General features: G+C 31.1%; 1 protein-coding gene and 2 long non-coding RNA genes across 13 annotated transcripts in view; 1 reads left to right on the top strand and 2 right to left on the bottom strand.

Moving 5' to 3' along the window:
• Positions 1-2,895, bottom strand: part of LOC143243018 (uncharacterized) — a 224,325-nt gene extending 221,430 nt beyond the window's left edge. For 5 of the 11 annotated variants that reach the window (XR_013023722.1, XR_013023725.1, XR_013023724.1 and 2 more), the window contains exon 1: positions 2,259-2,895. The gene's annotated coding sequence lies outside the window, so the exon portion shown is untranslated. Of the gene's footprint in view, positions 1-2,254 lie in introns of all 11 variants that reach the window. The other 6 variants (XR_013023719.1, XR_013023726.1, XR_013023720.1 and 3 more) reach the window with 2 other exon arrangements.
• A 1,901-nt stretch (positions 2,896-4,796) lies between these two features.
• Positions 4,797-19,895, top strand: part of LOC143243024 (uncharacterized) — an 89,125-nt gene continuing 74,026 nt past the window's right edge. The window contains exons 1-2 of the long non-coding RNA XR_013023751.1: positions 4,797-5,416; positions 6,598-6,741. This is a non-coding gene — a long non-coding RNA (uncharacterized LOC143243024). The remainder of the gene's footprint in view (positions 5,417-6,597; positions 6,742-19,895) is intronic.
• Positions 16,572-19,895, bottom strand: part of LOC143243019 (uncharacterized) — a 36,840-nt gene continuing 33,516 nt past the window's right edge. The window contains exon 6 of the long non-coding RNA XR_013023728.1: positions 16,572-19,158. This is a non-coding gene — a long non-coding RNA (uncharacterized LOC143243019). The remainder of the gene's footprint in view (positions 19,159-19,895) is intronic.

Raw genomic sequence — 19,895 nt, 5'->3', positions numbered from 1 at the left:
AAAATTCTGCAGTTTCAAACACTGGTAAAAGTTAAGGTAGCCTTGGATACCTTGTAGACTAATATTTTGAATGCTAATGCACTGTCTTCTCATAAGTTTATAAGAACTGACCACACCTTTTCAGCACGATATTAAAGCAGTAAAATGAGGTAAATAACACCCAGAATTTGCCTTTATCAGACCCAATTTAAATTCATCTGATCTATTTAGGATGTGTGTGTGTGTGTTGGTGTGCATCACCACTGAATATACCCCAAATCAGTCATTTTCTGACCTCAACAAAGTATTTGGTTATTTCAAAAACATATTTCATACACTAGCCAAATAATACTATAAAAAAACAGAAACAAGAAACAGTCTCACCTTTACCTTACACACCATCTCATGTGCACCAGACAAAACAATATCACCAAACAAGAAGCATCACAATGTAATTTGAAAAACAATTAGTCAACATGACTGTAATCCATCATTACTACACAACCTGTGTGAGGAAATTAGTCATTCACACAATCAGCAGAAATTCACAAGTAGCATGGAAATTTCTAAGGCAGACATAAAAAGACAGCTTTCTGTGGAAGACGTGAACTGCCTCTAAAAAGATTAATTTTTGATTACTGAATATTGAAGATGGTAATAATTGGACACACAAGTTGATTATTTTCATAAAATTAATTGATTACTTTGCATGAAACTAACTGATGTATCAATTCTCATTTTGATTAAGAAATTTTGAAATTTAACCATGAATTTTGCAACAACAAGTTATTTTATGGTCTGGCCTAAAGCTAAGCAATGTAAATCTAATTCAAATAGTCAAAGTGAGAGAAAAATAGTGCCACCATCAACACAGATAACCATTTATTTTAGTTTCTGTTCAAATACATTAAAATTACAAATGGTTGATATAAATAAATCAACTTTTTTTTAGACTGTTTGCAAATTTTTAACACTGCTTCCACAGGCCAGACACCCAGGAATTGTGCTGAATGGCTATCCTTAATAAATAACATCATTCTAGAATGAGCTAAAACTCACTTTTAGAGTTTTCAGGTTGAACAAAAATCTCCTACAAAGTTTTATGAAAAAAATATGCAGATTTAGTAATGCTATTGCAAGTTTTTGACTCCCATAGTACACAGTAGTAAACTTGGAAGATGTGTATGTTATGTTATTAAAATATTCTTGCTTTTAGTTTTCAGAGTAGATACAAAATCCATGACCTTCACATCAGTGGGACAATTCTCATCTAGCTATTTCAAAAGTTTGTTCTTCAATCTATCTTTCATTTCTTTAAACATCATTGACTAGAATATCAGTGCAAGTATAACTTTTTCTGGCAAAACTTGTTGCACATTATTGGCATATGAGAATAGTTTTGTATCATCAGATTTAATTGTATTTCCAGTCATGTTCATAAGATCATCTGGATCTCCTGGAAGTAACATAGTACAAAGAATCCTTAATCCTGCCATACAGAATGCAAGCAATCAACTGTTCTTTTCAAGAGCACTGAAACTTGATGCTTTTCATAGAGCTTCTTGATTTGGAAAGTTTAATGTTGTTGTGCATTCAATACCAAATTGAATCGGCATTGCTCCTGTGCCATGTTGAAATACCACAACGTCTTGCTTTTACACTTCAATTCTTGGATTATCTGCATCATTCATTCAGTGTCACAAACTCCATGGGATCCTCAGAAGTTCTGCTAGACATTTCCTCTTCATCACTCTCCAGTGGAATAGATGAATCAGTCCTTTATTTTCTCTTTCTTCATACTTTTAAATTACCTTGCAGTTCTTTCACACCTGTTTTTTATGCAATTTTGACCTCTAAGTCTGAACCATTACATCTACACTGTCACTTTGAACTTACAAGTCACTTTCTTCTTTTCCTGTATCAATGTTACTTTATCAATACAGGATCAGCACACTTAATCACTGAATGTTGTAGCATGTTGACATCTGTTTTGTGGCCAGCTGTAGATCGAATTTTCACAAAGTGTGCAACAGTTATCTGTATTTTGGCCAATCAGGTTTTGGTAAAGGTATCAACCAATTAACTAAAGATCCGAAGTGACTGCAAAGTGCAATTATCTACCCATGCTGTTTTTGGTCTTGTGTCTGAATTTGTTTTAATGAAAAACTATTTAATATTATAAAAAACTAGTTTTTCATAGTTTAAAACTTGCACATAAAGAGTCATTAATACAATTAAAGAGTCATTAATACAATTAAGTTATAAAGAGAAGTACTTGCCCTGTTAAGTGCTCTTGAAGCTTTACTAGTTGCTTCACGTGTAGAAGTGACAGTAAGAATAAAACCATAATAACCTGTAGGACTCACTCAACCACTAGAAATACCTTTTTCTGATTACAATAGAGCCACAATTCAAAGCACGTTTTTCACCATTGCCTTTAAAGTCTAAAAATTGTAAATTTACAATTTATGTAGTCCCTACTTATAAGTTATATACCAATAATTTCATTTTAAAATGTTGTCCAAATCTACTTGCATAATTCGGCAGACACTACTTGTAATGAGAATGAACAATTATTAATTATGTGGTTAACTAACTCGTTTTCGTATTAACCCTCACAGACCAGCATTAGGCTTAGCAGCTACGATAAATTCAAGTTACAGTACATTTTTACAAGTACAAATATTGCACTGGTTAATATTTACAATGTCCTTGTACACGATAATAAAATTTAAATATGTTTCACTTTTTTTCTTCTTGTAAATTTTCTTTCCTGATTCGTTTGGTTTTTCCTTGGGGGCATCACTTCACATAAATAAATATATAAACATTTTACTGCATCATATCTTTTAACCCCAACGTATTGAATGCAATATTTTGCTTGCAAATTGTCAGTGACCTGCGAAGTAAGCTACATGTGTTATCGAGCGACCTCTACAATTCCAAAAAAGTGCCAAGCGAATCTGCAAGAAAATTCTCGTCATATTAAAAATATTAAAAAAGCGTACGTATGCTTATATTCTTGTCATTGTTAGTAGAATGGAATATTTTGTAATTCTAGCAGTATTATGAGGTTAAAAGGTGACAAATAGGACTTGTATGATATCACAATAGTTGTCTCCAGATCCTAAGGTGAGTAATTAATGTGATTTTAATCTGTAATGTTTAATATTGCATTAGTACTAAAACTGGCGCTCATGCCCAAGAAATGTGTAAAGCTAAAATTCTACGTCGGATGTTGATCAAAGCTGGTAGTAGCGGTAGTTGTGAGTTTATTATTGCAATTACAAACTATAAATTAAAGTACTTCAAAGTGTATATGAGATTGGGATAAATGGCTCATTTATTATTTGAGTTCATAATGTTTTGTGATACAATAACTTGTAAGTTACTCAAAATTTCGAATAGAAAGACTTACATTTTCAAAGCAGTATAGTTTTGTAATAAACTTTTCAAATTCCGAGTGAAAATTCGTTGGATATCAGTTTGTTTGTTTGTTCGTTCAGAATTAAGCACAAAGCTGCACAATGGGCTATCTGTGCTCTGCCTACCATGGGCTTCGAAACCCTGGTTTTAGTGGTGTGAGCCTGCAAACAAACCGCTGTACCATTTGAGGCTTGGACATCAGTATGAGCACCTTTCTAAAATCTAAATTGTATTTCATTAGGTGTCAATTAAGTCCTAAAACGTAACCTTAAGAATATTAGCAATAGAAATAATACATTTAGCAGATTAAGAATAAAATATTAGTTCTTAAAGCTATAGTCTTTGATTGACAATGTAGTACCAAAGAAACTGCTGTTGTGGCATATAACACAACTCATTAAGGATGTTCATTCGAAGCATTCAATTTCACACACACACACACACACACATATATATACATTCTTTTGGGATCACTGGCCATTAATAGGAAGCCAAAGGGTCTGATATTAATGAAGATGAAAAAGTTCTTAAACTGTTCAGTTACTTATTTTGCTTATGCTTGTGACGTTTTTGGATAAAATACATATAATTTTCACAATAAAAGATTATTACTTAAATCTCAAATATTTGCGTATTTTATACAAATTTATTATAAAAACATTTTCACCATTTCAGTGTTGATTTGATAAAAATACACATGTACTGATTATACTTTATATATGTATATATTTGTTTGTTTGTTTTGAATTTCGTGCAAAACTGCTCGAGGGCTATCTGCGCTAGACATTCCTAATTTAGCAGTTTAAGACTAGAGGGAAGGCAGCTAGTCATCACCACCCAGCGCCAACTTTTGGGCTAATATTTTACCAACGAATAATGGGATTGACCGTCACATTATAACCTTCCCACGGTTAAAAGGGCGAGCATGTTTAATGTGACGGGGACTCTCAAAGTAATTACAGGTATTAGAAAATATTTCTTTTGTCTGGTGATAAGGTGGAGTGAGAAACTTCGAATTCAGAAATAATCCACGAAGTACAAATGACTCAATAAAGGAAAATGAATACTGAATACTACATGTTGTCTTCGTTTCTTTGTATCAAAAACATTACGCGAAAAGTAACACAACAAAATATGTTTTGTTAGGTGGATAGACTTAAAAGTACATTATTTTGTTATTTTGCTTCTCTTGTACTCCTGGAAGGTTCTACATTTATATGATTTCCTCTGAGACCTGAATATCCACCTCGGTGTTTGCCTTATATGGAGACTGCTACTCCTTTACCAACGAATAGTGTGATTGACTGTAACATTATAAAGCCCCCATGGCTGGGTGGGCGAGCGTGTTTGGTGTGACCGGGATTCGAACCCGCGACCATCGGATTCCGAGTCGAACACCTTAACACGCTTGGCCATGTCGGGCCATATATGTATATATACACTTATAAACTTTCGCAGTTTGTAAAACAATTTTAAAAATATTTTTAGCATAATATTTTTACAATTTGAGTTATCTATAAGTATATAAGATAACGTGTACACTCTTGCATAATTTTAAAAGGTAATTGTTTTTATACATTTAATTATTTTCCTACTGTAAATTGTTGTTTTGTTTTTGAATTTCGCGCAAAGCTACTCGAGGGCTACCTGCGCTAGTTGTCCCTAATTTAAGACTAGAGGGAAGGTTGCTAGTCATCACCATCCAATGCCAACTCTTGAACTACTCTTTTACCAACGTACAGTTGGATAGACTGAACCATTATAACGTCTCCACGGCTGAAAGGTCAAGCATGTTTGGTAAAAGAATAACCTAGGGTTGGCAATAGGTAGTGTTAAGTCGTTGCTCTTCCGAGACCCTCAGATAACGAGTCGCATGCCTTAACCCACCTGTCCATCCCGGGCCGCCAACTGTAAATAATATGATATGATGGTGGATTTGTTAATGTATCTTTGTATGTATTGGAGCCTTCTTAACCATGAAATATTGTTTTTTACTGCAAAATACTTACAGGTAAATATCAGCCATTCTCTTTGAAATTAAATATCTGTTTTCAATTTTTTAACTTTGAACTTCATACAACTTTTGAACCACTTACTTAATCAAATGAGATTCTGGTTCTTATTCCATAGTATCAACTATTATTTGTATCTTGATAAAATTATTGCAAATTTTAACAACAAAGACACCATGTAAAAATATGTTTGGAATCCCATTGGAAAATAATGGTGGTGTAAAGGTTTAAAATTATTTAAGTATGAATATTTACACACATTGAAAAACCTTCAGTAGTCTAATGTATTTGACTGTGGTGAAACAAGCTAAAAGAAGTAGGAATCTTTTTTTTTAGAGAAGTTTAAAATTTGTAAATAAGAAGGCTATTTTAACCTTGATATAAGATCTTGATGTGGGCTACCATTGCATTTAATAGCTTATAAGGCTCACTGGCATACAACAACTACAGTAGTGGTTGGAATACTATTGATGTAAGTAGTTTGTTATAACAACAGTTTTTATAATATGAAGTTTGTGAATGCTAACTTAGAAAAGGTATTCACTCCATAACAACTGTTATACAAGTGTTCATTGTCTGTTCCCTAGTAGGAAAGAGGTTAGTGTTTGAATTTACATTGCTAAAATCAGGGCTTTGATTCCCCTTGGTGGACACAGTAGATGGCCTGATGCTGCTTTGCTTTTACAGAACAAACACATTCCGTCTTATGTATACAGAATATTATCCACCATCCATTCACCATATTGTCTGGTTGAAATTATTTATGAATGAAATCATTAGATCATTAATGCATATAATAAACCTTTGAAGTCCAAAGTACATGTAGTTTTTATATTAATTAATGCATTCAGAGGGATTTTATGTTTCTAGCTTGTTACATTACATTCTCAAAGTATATTTGCAATTTTTCTTCATTTTGTTTCACACAACTATTTAAAAGTTATTATATTTTATCAGAATATGTCACTTTTATGACTGAACCTTTTATATTTATTATTCAGGTAAAATAATAACATTTGGTCAATCTACAATCTCTTAAAGGTGAAAAAAATTATATCTGAGGTAGCTCATATCCTTATGTTTTCATTGTCAGCCCTGAGGGTTATTTTTAGGAGTCACAAGACAATGGAAAAATTCCATACATATAAAAAATTTGCTAATGTGTTCATGTGCTATGTAGCAGCAGTAGTGGATTTATCAAGTGGAAGCTGACATATGCTCTCCACAGAGAGCCATTGTATGGGTTTTCTCTGCACAAAACCACAGCTGGCCACTGTACAATGTTTTATCTGATTAGACAGGACTTAGTGTACAAACAGTGCTGGTATGTATTTTTTTTTCTGGTTATAATCAGCTACGTTTTTTGAGTAGTTGTGATACATGCTTTATTACATAGTGGGGTTTAACTACATTGCTTTGGTGATTATGTTGTGAATTTCATTTCCTGAAGAAAGGTAATTATAGCCTTTAGGTGTTGATGATCTTCCTTATCTGGTAAAACATAACTGGAGTAATCATGTTGTATATTTTGTTATTCAGTGAGGTATGAGTTTAGTGCATCATGTAGTCATAGAATTTGATTTTGGACCTTTTGAGATGTAAATGCAGTGTTTTGTTATCATGAAAATTGTAGTCAAAAATAGTAATATCAAGACGTTTTCAAACATTTGTTAACTTTTCATAAGTCTATGCAATCACTGTCTTCAGAAAATTTTACTCATAAAAAAAATCTAAAGGAACTCAACACTGCCAGTTTTTATGCCCCTGTAAAAGTGTTTTATGTGCATAACATCAAGGTCATAAAAGCAAGAATTTGTGTATTCTTTTTAATACTACTAAAATACTAGGGTATAAACATTTGATAATTTTTTAGATTTTATAATGTCATTAAAACTTTTAATTACTTTTCCATTATCTACAATGTTTACCCTCTTGTAAGTTACAAAAACATATTGTGCTCATTACCTTTGAAGGATTTTCAAAATGACAGGGTTTATAATTTTGTTGTTTTCTGACAATAATTATATTTGCTCAGGCTGCAAGCTAAGAAGTGATGTACTAAATTAATTTTAGTTCTCCTATATTGTGTTTATGAAGAACACTTGATTATGAGTTCTAATAAAAAATTGCTAGGTTTATCAGCAGCTTTATTTAAAACCTCCAGATACCTACCTTGTAGCTTAATAATGGAAAATGTCACTACCACAGCAGCTTCTTGGATATAAAATATGGCAATTGTCAGTCAGGTCTTCAAAGAAATCTATGCAGTCTTGATGACATTCTGTAAACCCTGACATAATGTGATTGGGATTAACTTGTTGCCACTTGCTGGTAATATCAGCAGCAGGTTACCAAAGAGATGTATTGTTCTTAGTATACATATACAGTAAATGCCATTGAAATAATGGACTTTGTGTAATTTCAGATTACTGTACCTATTTGAGCAGCTGTTTTATACAGGGTGAAATTCTAATGCTGGGTTAAGAATGTAAAAGAACAGACCAACATTTACTATTATGTAGTATATATAGCTGCAAATCTACAGTATGACTTTAAATGAGTCTTACATATTATAAATGATCGAGTCTGATTGTAAGCACTTGCCTGTAATGGCAAATTCATTGCTTCTGACTTTAACCCTCTGTTTTTAGAAATATTTCTTGAGATGTCTCTGAACCAAATAGTTTAGAAATAGAAGATATTTTATTTTACCTAAAACATTGGATGAATTTTTATTTCTTAAAAGTTATAGAAATTGCTATTTAAGAGATGTTTTCTTGTAGGAAAGACAAATAGAAAGTTCACTAACATAAGTTTCAGTACTAAATGATTAAGAGAAAAAAACAAACAAACATGCAAATCAGGTACATATTGTAATGATGTAAGGAAAACACTAGGTAAAAAAATCAATTAAAACAAACAAAATATAGGAGTTTGAGAGTGTTTACAACAGGATAACTTATTGTTTAATTTTAAAAGTATAATAAAGAGAACAGACTACTAAAATTCATTATTTTACTGATAAATTGGAATAGCTGATGCAGCTCACTTACCATTTCAAACAATACAATGTTCCTCTTCTACAAGATGGTTGGTGTTTAACCTTCCAGTCCTCTTTACTTCAAGATTGATATCTGTAATGCTAAATATTTAGCTCTTCAAAGTAGTGCATCTTTCTTTTGATCATTTAGTAAAAGTGTGAACAAAGAAAGTAGGCTCATATCAAGAATTTCAACTTACATTCTTTGTCCAGTGAATAAGGTCACCTCATTACCTTTGTTCACTGACAGCAATGGTCATCAGACATTTTCAGTCATTATCATACTTGGTCAACCAGGAATATTTTAGTTGTAACCCAGTTAACCTGGATTCTATATACAATACTAAAACATACCTAGGAGTGTAAGAGAACAGAGGATAAAAGAACTAAAATAAGGTGAAGTTAATAAATTTCTGGACCTCATATTGCATTTAAGACATTGTAAAAATCAAGTAAGTAAGATTGAGGCATAATTGTTAGTGTTCCTAAGGTCTTCTAGACAATATATGTTAGTTAATCATAAGGAAAACAAGATTTTAGGTTGCATGCAGGGAAATGCTGAGTAAAGAAGAGTAAGAAGTGATCTTATGAAAGCTTATAAGATTATCTGGGAGAATTGATAGGATAAAAGCTTCTAATTTCTTTGTGATTATTATTATATAGACAATAGGATGAGTGGACACATGTTCAATTACATGAGCATGACTTTGATGCCTTTGTAGAATGTTTTAAATAGCTGTTACATGAAGTACTATGTATACCTCATGAATACATTTTCTATATACAGGGTGGCCCGTAAGTCCCTACCCATCCATATGTTATTATGTTATATTCAATTATGCATGTATTATAAATTTTTTTTTTTTTTTAGAGAAATATGGCTGATGTAAGCTCATTTACACTTGAAAATGTGTCACAGAACATGGTTTCACATAATATTATGCAGCGAGAATGAGTGACAGCACAGAGATATACTGGATACATAAGATGTATGCATGGGTAGGGACTTACAGGCCACCCTGTAGAGTGAGACAAATACTATCTATTTGTATTATATTTGATACCTTATGTAATGTTTTAATTGGAACTGTTTCTTTTAACCTACCATATGGTCCTTAGCCTAATTATTTTTGTATGCATGAACACTGCATGCAAAATCTTTTGGTAAATGGCTTTGTTAGATTGTGGTTTTCATTATACATGAGTCATGGTGCACTAATTGATAGTTCAGACATTTAACCAGTTTCATGTCAGTGGTTAACACACAAAATGTTGCTTTCCCTTGGATATTGTAAATGGAGAACTTGTATAGATTTACCTGTTTCAGCATGGGTCTGTTTGAATGCTCACATGACATCTTTGTCTTTACTCACTTACACTTTTGATACTAATGACTTTTAATGTAGTATACATATCTTTAAAACAAATGACAGACTTTCAGTGAATGTTATAAGTGTTTCACATTAAAAAAATTATTTTAGTGAAGTGTTTTTAGTAAAGTAAAAAACAATTTTTCTGTGAATATATTGAGTACTTTTGTCACTAATTTCTGTGGAAAGTAATTTACATCTTAAGACTAAAAATAACCCTCATCTAAAAATGTCAAATTTTATTTGCTCTGTCTTATATACAATTGTTTGTTTTTAGTAAAACTTTATATTTTATGTTATTTTCTTTATACAATGTTGGTCAATTTGACCTACCTCCTGACCACCAAAAATTAGAAAACAAGAAAAATTGTGATAATTAAAGGAAGTTGTCTACCTTCTAATATTATTATTGAATGCTCATGGAGAACTTGTTTACATGTAATACTTTTGTGGTGATTGTGTATAAAGATATCTACTTTGTTAGCCCTTTGACATCCTGTTGCTTAAGGTGTGCATGTCACAATGTTTTACAGAGTTACATTTAAAGTTTAAATCAAAGACTTTATTGTCAATATACACAGATAAATTTGGTATAAAAACATAGTTTGTGAACACAATTTTAATATTTGTTTAAAGTTCTTATTGTTAAAAATAAATAATTATAAAATCCTAAATTTTTCCTGGTATTAGAAATGTTACATTTGATCTCTAAGTTCTTCCTCTTCTCTAATTTATTGAACACCCCTCTAAGAAATAGGAAATGCCACATAGACTTCTAATTATAATATAGACAAAGTATACTTTTTATATCTCCCATTGTTATTTTCCTACAAACCACAAACTGGATAATCAGACCCACCTATCGCATTCCATCTTTCACAAATACCAATAGTTCTCTTTAATGTTTTATACAATATTATTGATACCCAATAGAAAGATAAAGTTTTAATCTATCTAATGATGAAGTTTGTTGTTTTCTTTACACAGCACTATCTATTTTGTCGTTTGAAATTGTAGAGCTGAGCTGAATTTCTTTAAGGATATTATTATACAGTTAGAAAGCCAGAAAATTATGATAATTATAGGACAGTGTTTTCTGTGTGTTATTATTCTGTGTTCTTATTTGCATTAATTGTTGTATCAATGCCATTAATATGTAAAAAATATAACGTTTTATGACAAATAAAATAAAAAATGAAGAAAAGACCAAGACATGTACTTTATTTCATGTTTTTAATGTTTTTTCTTTATTATTATAACAGTAAGTAAAATGTAAAAATAGAAACTTGTAAGATAAAGTAAAGAATAAAAGAAATTCTTCTTAACAGAGTATGTTTGTGAGCAGCTCATGTATATATAACATATATTTATATAATTTGATATGTTAATGTTCATTGCATATCTGTTCAGGGATTTACAACTTGTGTGGTATAATTATTAGTTACACAACATTCAAGGTACAATAAACAATAAAATATAAGCATCTCTGTACTGTTACAAGCTATAAGGTATTTAAAATAAACAGTTCTAGTATTTTGTTATAACTTTATATCATTCTAGAATGAAAAAGGGTAATTTATATTTATTTCATAATTTTATATGGTGGTAACAAGGTAAGTTTAAGTTCACCAACCCAGTATATGTTATGGTAGATAAAACAAGAAAAACATTGCAAAGTTTTTCTGAAAAAAAAAAGTTACATATATTTAGAAAAATTTAGTGATTATGCAAATAAAGTTTTAAAAGTTTTAGGTAAAGAAAATTATTTTTATTTTGACATGAAAATCACTTTACATTTGCACCATTCACCCACCATCTTACTCCTTATATTTATGGACAAAGTTTTAATGAAATTTCTCAACTGAAAATTTTAATTGTGTTTGTTTGCAAAATACTTGCTTACTGTATACCAAGTTTTTTGAAATTGCATTAGGTACTATCATTGTTATGGTGCATATACATTCATAGTTACATGGTGGTTACAAGCTTATGGTAAATACACAAAACCAGTTATGGAAGTGTTAATTTCAGTGTCTGCTTTATAACTTTTGTATCATTATTCTTCTGTAAGCCTCTAAAATATGGCAACAAACTTTGATTATAAGAGATTTTATTTTGGTATTTCTACTTCTTATTAAGCAGAAACAATACATTTAAAATTTCTGTTGTTGTGTCATGGCTTAAGGTGTATCTACCTTTGTAGTTTTAGCTGTTTTATTTATTTCTGATGAATTTCAATTGAGCTTTCTAATTTTTCACAGAATTTTTTTTATTCATATACAGCTATCATCAGAATTACCATACCTTTGTGAATATTTAAAATAAATTTATTTCACAATTAAAGGAAGAGACCCAATAAGAATCCATTGTATTTATTAATGTCCACTAGGTGGCAGCTGTCTTGTTCCAGGTAATTTGAAAAAAATTATGTCAAATACTTAGTGAGCTTCTTTTTAAGTTAAATTTGGAAAAAAATGTTGTGTACATATAATGTTTAAGAGACACACAAAAACTGGTGACAAAAGAAAATTAAAAACTAATTCTGAGGGTAGTTATTTTATTCAGTAAAACTTTTAATTCAGTTTGATAACATTTCCTCCATGCAAGAATGTGTCTCTGTATATATATGTAATCCATGACTAAACATTAAAACAAAAGTAAAATGATAAACTTTAAAACAGTAGGTCTTAATGAACTAAAAGTTTGTATTTCTGTTCAATCTGAAACTAGAAGTTATTATGAACCTGTTTACATTAGGTAATCTGACTTACCCTGTTAACACATTTATAGTTTTACATTTATTTCAAGAACAGCACTGCTACTGACAGTTTAAAAAATATGTATAATTTTCCAAAATACATTTGAAGGGTGACCTTTTGAAAGTGCTCAGGTTATAGGGTTTTTGTCACTTTATATAGCTTTAAGCATTTATATTACTGTTCTATACATTGATATATAGAAAATTGTATATTTTATAAATTGAAATATACGAAGTTACTGTGTAGAGGAATCTGGTCAGAGGGTAAGTGTATAAAACCCATGAGACTATGGGAGAAGTCCTACTGGTCAAGAAGCATCCAGTAAAGGAAAATCATGTGCATTTGACCAATAGGATTCCTGAAAGAGATAAAACCTCTCACACAGAGAGAGAAGAAGGTAAAGCCTTCCTGACCTCCCATTCTACTGGGGGTAGTAAAGAACTTCTCCAACTTTATGAGAAACCCAACTCAAGCAGCTTCTTGAAGGAGTTTGTTTGTTTGCCTTGAAGTTAAGCAAAAAGCTACACAGTTGTCTACCTGTACTTTGCCCACCAGTTATTAAAACCCAGTTTCTAGTGTTATAAGTCTGCAGACATACAGCTGTGGTACTGGGGGACTCTTGAAGAAATGTGGGTTGCTGACTTGGCCGAAAAAGTTAGTTGTAGCAGCCAGTTGACCATGTAATTGTGAGTCTGAAGGCTAAGTTAGTGAAAATGGCATGCAAAAGATCATACTTCTTGGCAAAATATGAACTGAGCTGAAGAAAGACCAAATGGCAGTGCCCAGAACTGTAAGACAGTACTATTGTGGATGAACCAAAGAAAAGGATGTCACAATGAGGCAACTGAGATGTGAAGATAGGTGGCCAACAAACTGAACTTGGTCATTCAAAGTTCTGAGGAAAAAACTTACTAAAATGAAAGGTAGAATTCCATGGTGAAGTGAGGTTTCTCCAGATAGGTATATAGTCAAAACACATCTTTGATGAGTTTCCAATATTCCATATTTTTGGATAAAACAAATAAATGAGAGTAAAATCCCAGTTGAGTTGGCATAGAGGATCTTGAACAAACTCAACAAAACAAATGGATGAGATACAATCCTGAGGAGGAAGGAAAGAGATTTGGGAAGTCATGAAGGGTAGCCAAAAAGACACATAAGTAAACATACTAAGAGAAAGTATTCAATACTAACGAGTGAACCTAACATAGGAACTTTTAGTATTTACAAAGTAAATAAAAGTAATAAATCTGGAAATATACGAAATTTTAATGTAAAATATAAAACAAAAAATAAGGTGCAAAATCAATAAAGGAAAGCCGGAGATAAAAGACCCTTCAGTATGAAATATAGAAGTCCATCCAAATAACCTATAACTCAAAGGACATAAAATCAAATCAATTTCAAAACCATGGGAGAAAAAGGCACCCAGTTAATAATAACAGTTTTCACTTAAATCTATTCCCAAATTAGATGTGACTAGTAGTAAAAAATAATAATTGATCTTTAAATGTAAATTTAAACACAAGTAACCTAGATGGTGTAACAGGTTTACCATTATACATTTATTTTAATAACTTGTGTTTATTATAGTACAGTGTTTTTTATGCATGTGAAATTATTCATTGTTCACTAAGATATTCTTGTTGTAGCAGTCATCAAGTCCTTTTTCACTCAACTTTTGTCAGTCATCTGTGTTGACAAATGCAGGCTAATTGAGTTCTTTAAATTGGGCTTCTATATTCAAGGATTCCAGCTCAGTCATGAATGCCTGTTCTTTTCCCATGTCTTTATTATTATTACATGCAATTTTCAGCTGTTCTACACTGGTCTCGTGACTGTTTAAGAGCTTGTCAGTCATCAAAAACACTTTGAAGTAGAGTTAAAACAGTACTTGAACACTGATTTTATGAGCCTCTATGGTTCTTTTGTGGTGATTGCCATTAAAAATCTGAGTCACTGTCACACTACTTATAATTTTGTCACCCTGGCATTTCAATTAGACCTTGATATTAACACTTTTCTCTGTCTTTATTATATGTTTTATAGGGGCTTTTTACAAGGATTACTTGACATGTATTCTCAAGACGGCTGGTAAGGGTATTGAAACTTTAATTAAAATAAAGTACAGAACAATGTTTTGACCTTCTCGGGCCATTTTCAGGTTAACAAAGAGAGTTTGCAACTACACTAGAAATATTATTCTGTACTTTATTTTAACAAAAGTGTTAATACCTATACCAGCTGTCTTGAGAATACATTTTTACTTCAAGTGGGTTTCTCATCATCATGAATTACTTGATATGACCCTTAGATTATCTGTAATAAGAAAGCCTAATGTTACTTGATCACTGAATCAATTTTTAAATAATTTAATAACAAATACTACATTCTGTAAGAATCATTTTACTATAGATAAAACTTTTATTGACATGGAAATAATGCTAGCAGCAAATCTTGTCAATAAAACCACAGTGTTCTCAGGGATGCATTAAACAGATGTCATATTTGACATGTCTGGTTAGTAAAGCTTAACAAATCAGTATTTCATTATGTGTGTGACAGGTTCTTATCCATAAATTGTGGTGATATATATGTCGATGTTAATTGTTATTTCTCATTTCCATGCAAATGGTCTGAAATAGCTGCAAATGGTATCAACTTTGAATTTCAAAATGGATGCCCTGAACATTAATAGAAAATCTGGCAGTAATTATATTGTGAATCAGTGTGCCATTTGTATAATTTTTAGATATTGTTGCCAAGAATCTAGCCAGAAAAATATCAAACCTAGAATTTGCCACATCAGCAAGAAATTATAAAATTTTGTTTGATATAAAATGAGTTGTTTTCCAGTTAATGTTTCATTCCAATTTTTCAAAATTTACAGTAAAGTAGTTATGGATGTAATCAGTTTGGTTGTGCCTGAATGTGGATTAGGTTGTAGTGAACATTTATTCTATGATAAGTATTAGATAATGATTAGCCAAAATGTATTCAGTTTTATTCTCAGATGAATTTTATAAAAGTTTCATAAATAATACAGCCTTGTTTACAGAACTTGTAGACACCTTGAGCTCCTTTGTTTTCTGTTTTCAACCCTTATTTGCTTAACTTTGTTCTGCTGGCTTTTATTAGAGAACTGGAATCATCCTTTCAGGCATGTTATTTTCCTTTGATTAATGCAGTTTTTTTCCAAATGTAAAGCTGGTTCAGACACACAAATAATTATTTCATAATGTTGAGAAAATCAGAAACTGTAATCATGGACATTCTAAATTAAATATTTCAAACCAGTTTTGAAGTTAAAGTTAACAATAACCATTTCTTTGTTTAGAATTAAGCACAAAGCTACACATTGGGCTATTTTTGTTCTGCCCACCACAGGTATCAAAACCCAGTTTTAGCAGTGTGAGTTCACAGACATACTGCAGTGCCACTGAGGTGCATTAGCAATAGTAAATTGTATCTGAATTTAAATACACACACTTTAGGTTTTCAAGATAATAAAATTATTGCAATCCACATTTACAATGCCTGCATATAGAGTAACTTATCAACTATAGCCTCAACTGCTGGTTCAAACAAAGATATTGCCATTTCTTCTGAGCAGCCTGTGTCTTTTGCCAAGCCACCTGTGACAGGACAAGACTGTAATGCTTGGTCTGTGAATATATTGTGCATCAACAGTATAACAATAGATAAACCACATCCAGCATTTCTCCTGGTGTTAAAATGGTTCTTATAATATAAACACCAAACCAGGCTATTATTTCCACCTGAAAAGATAATTACAGGAATTTTAAAAACAAAACACTCGTCTCAACTCGAGGCTTTCTTATGCAGATAAGTTTGTTTCAAAATGCATTTGAAAATGAAAAATAATTACCATAGTTTGGTGACAATTGGAAAAGCATATGCTCTGAATAAAAGGAAGGATATTCTGTTATCAGATGACACACACACAAGCTGATCTACAAATACATAGTTATATACAATATTTTATTGTTCACCCACAATATTAGTTTATAATAAGGTTAACAGAATTTTTGGAAGCAACTGGTGCATTATAATAGTTACAAAAAATAGCAGTATTATTTTCAAATTTTTTCAGTTTAATTTATATAACTTTGGTGCACTTTGCATGTGGTCCAATATATTAATTCACTAAAATTGTATATATTAGTTCATTAATTTGATTTTACTACTACATTCCATTTACACATATGTATGTAATTAAGTTACAAAATGCATCACAATACAAATAAATGAATTAGTGGGAAATCTCATTTATTTTATACTATATTATTATGGGAAATCGAACATTGAACAGATAGCCCATTCTATGTCTTTGTGCTGAAAGAAACATTTATTATATATATAAAAGTAACTTAAAGTATTTGTTATACCATCACCATGATTACATACACGATCTAAAACTCTGTCTGTAAGAATAATAATAAGCTTTGGAAATTAAAATTGTAACAGATAGAAGATATGGAAGCAGGCATAAATGTGACGAGAGAGTTGTATGATTAAATGGACTCATACAGTGTACCAGTTCCACCTGAGGATATTGCTGGATATTCAGTAAGGTTGATTATTATTTGTCTTATAAACCTCAATGTGTACTTTTATAAAATGCTGTATTAGCACATTAGTTAAGTTGATGCATTTCTTTTAAGCTAAGTATGCAATTTGATAAGACTCCATACTGATACATTCAGTTAAATACTGATTAACCTTAACCTCAGTATTTATTTTTATGAAGTTTCATGTCAGTATCTTAATGAAATTGTTTCAATTTTCCACTGGGATGTGAATAAATTAATAAAAGACTGTTAGATCTATATCTAAAGAAAATCTGCACTTTGAAGTCTCATGTTTATGGAGGTGTTAGAATATTATCTTTCATTTATAACAGAAATACTTATGTATCTTAAAAAAAATTGTGTGATATTGGTTTTGATTATCATCAAGCATTAACTGTGATCTAGTTTTTGAAAATAAAGTTTTAATTTATTTACATCTGACTTAAAGGATCTGTGTTGAACGAAGCAATTCCATCAGAGAAGTAGGAGCCTAATACATGAGTCTCTTACATTAATATGCATACCACCATTTCTGAATTCTGACAAAGCTTTGCTTGAGTATTCTTGACTGAAAAGAAAAAGGATAACTTGTATAATTTACGTTTGCTTTGTCTTCAAACTGACTGTGATCTCTTGACATCTGAAATTGTACATAATAATTGAAACTGCATTTTCTAATATATGCCTTTAAGAAAAGGAGAAAATCTTATGTTGATAACCTTAAAACGTTTTGTCCCAGTGAAGAGAGCATTCATGCGAGAATAGAAATAAGGTTAGAAAGAGCAATGCTGAGTATGTTAAACAAACAAACCAGCCAAAAAGAAGTATGTCACTTGAGCCAGATGGAAGAAAAACTATATCAAAGATAACAGCAAAAGCTCGGAAATGTTGAGAGATAGTAATGAAAAAAGTTACAAGAAGGATAGGCCTAGAGCCCAGTCACTCTTGAGACTTAGTACAAAAAATGCTACAAGACAAATATAAAAAGTTTCAAATAAAAATATTAGGAGGTAGAAATGGGATCACCAATAAAGTAAGGGAACAAATTAGGAATGAATAATATTTCAGTACTTGGTGGTTCTTGACATGGTGCAACATAAAAAAGTTGGCATGGTCATTGTTCTGCTTATTCTTTGTGTTTTACTGTGAACTTTAATCCAACTATAGATATGAGTTGGGTTTTATTAGTGACTAATTCTATCTAAATAAATGTCAAAAAAATTCAAAGGAAAAATTAGGAAGTAGGAATAGAGCACAAAAAGTAAGGAAACAAGGCATCACTTTTAAAATAATTGCTTTTAACACTTTTCTTATGAAAATTAAATAATCATTAATTGTTAAATCACTAAGTTAGTTAAATAACAACTCTTAAACTAAACAATCTTGTATATCCAACGTATTTACTTGATTTTAATGCTGTGTCCTGTAACAGGAGACTGCCTCATTGGAGCAATAATTATTTTACAATGTAAGAATACTCAATCTGTATGGTAAGTAAAAGAAACAATCAAAAATAAAAGAAAGCATCATTGAAAACTATATGTTATCCTTTAGAGTAAGATTTGTTATTTCAGGACTGATGTGTGTTTGTAATCTAACTTAGGATGTTGTTCATGTTTTTTATAGGCTTCAGGTGGTTTGCTCTGTCACTTGCAGAAAACTCTCAAACATGAATCATCAGAAAGACAGACATGTATAACAAATTTGAACTTGTTAAGGATATTGATGAACTTAAGCAAAAGGTGAAAGAGTTAAAAAGAGATGTTGAGATAAGAAGGGTCAGGCATTGTTACAAACTTGTGCATGCTCTACACAGTATGGCTAGTGGTGCACCATAAGCGACAGTCAATTCCTATTACTTTGGTGTAGCCCAAAGGTTAGAAATGAATGCTGTTGACTAGCTGCTTTCTCTCTGGTCTTTCAATTTAAACATTAGAGATAGTTAGTGCAGATCATCATTTTGTGGCTTTGCATGGATATCTGAAATAAAAAAAAAACAGGAGAAATAAATTTTACAAATGTTTTTTACTTACTAAGACAAGTCAAAAAGTAAATATTATGTGTACAGAAAGTCTTTTCAATTCTCTTAGTATTATCTTGTGTGAAGGTAAACATCAAAAATATTCTCGAGGTTTGTCAGTTCTATTTGCTTGATAAACAGAAAGTACTAAAACAATATACATAGTTAAACAGATATCAAGCACAAACATTCATCTTTCCATCACAGTAAGGGCTGTTCTCCTCTTACATGTTATGTGACTGCTTTTATACTGTTATATGTCCTTAGTCTAATGAGCATGCTTTGGATGATACAAATGTTATTATTACAATGAACAAAAAATGTCACTTTTTAAAATTTTTTATTGATTAACCCAGAATATGGCATTCAAATTCACACATTCTTCATGTCATATGTTGTAGAACTCAAGATGATTTTAATGTAAAATGTCTGTTTTAATTATTAGGTTTTAAAATGAAATATTATGGCTATAATATCATCAAACACCTTCTTGGTGTTTCTTATGTTATATATCAATCATTTTCATAATATCTCTATCTGTGTCAAAGGGAAAGAGTGGAAGTGTGTGTGTTGGGTGCCTAAAGATAGATTTATGTTTGTATGTGTGATAGTTTTGGAAATGTAAGAGTTACTGACAAAATAAGTTCTTGAAGTATTATAATTTTTGTGGAATGTATGTATTTTAGGAGTCATTTCT

Source organism: Tachypleus tridentatus, unplaced genomic scaffold, assembly GCF_004210375.1.
Source record: "Tachypleus tridentatus isolate NWPU-2018 unplaced genomic scaffold, ASM421037v1 Hic_cluster_2, whole genome shotgun sequence".
Classification (NCBI taxonomy): domain Eukaryota; kingdom Metazoa; phylum Arthropoda; class Merostomata; order Xiphosura; family Limulidae; genus Tachypleus; species Tachypleus tridentatus.
This window is presented reverse-complemented; position numbering and strand designations above follow the sequence as displayed.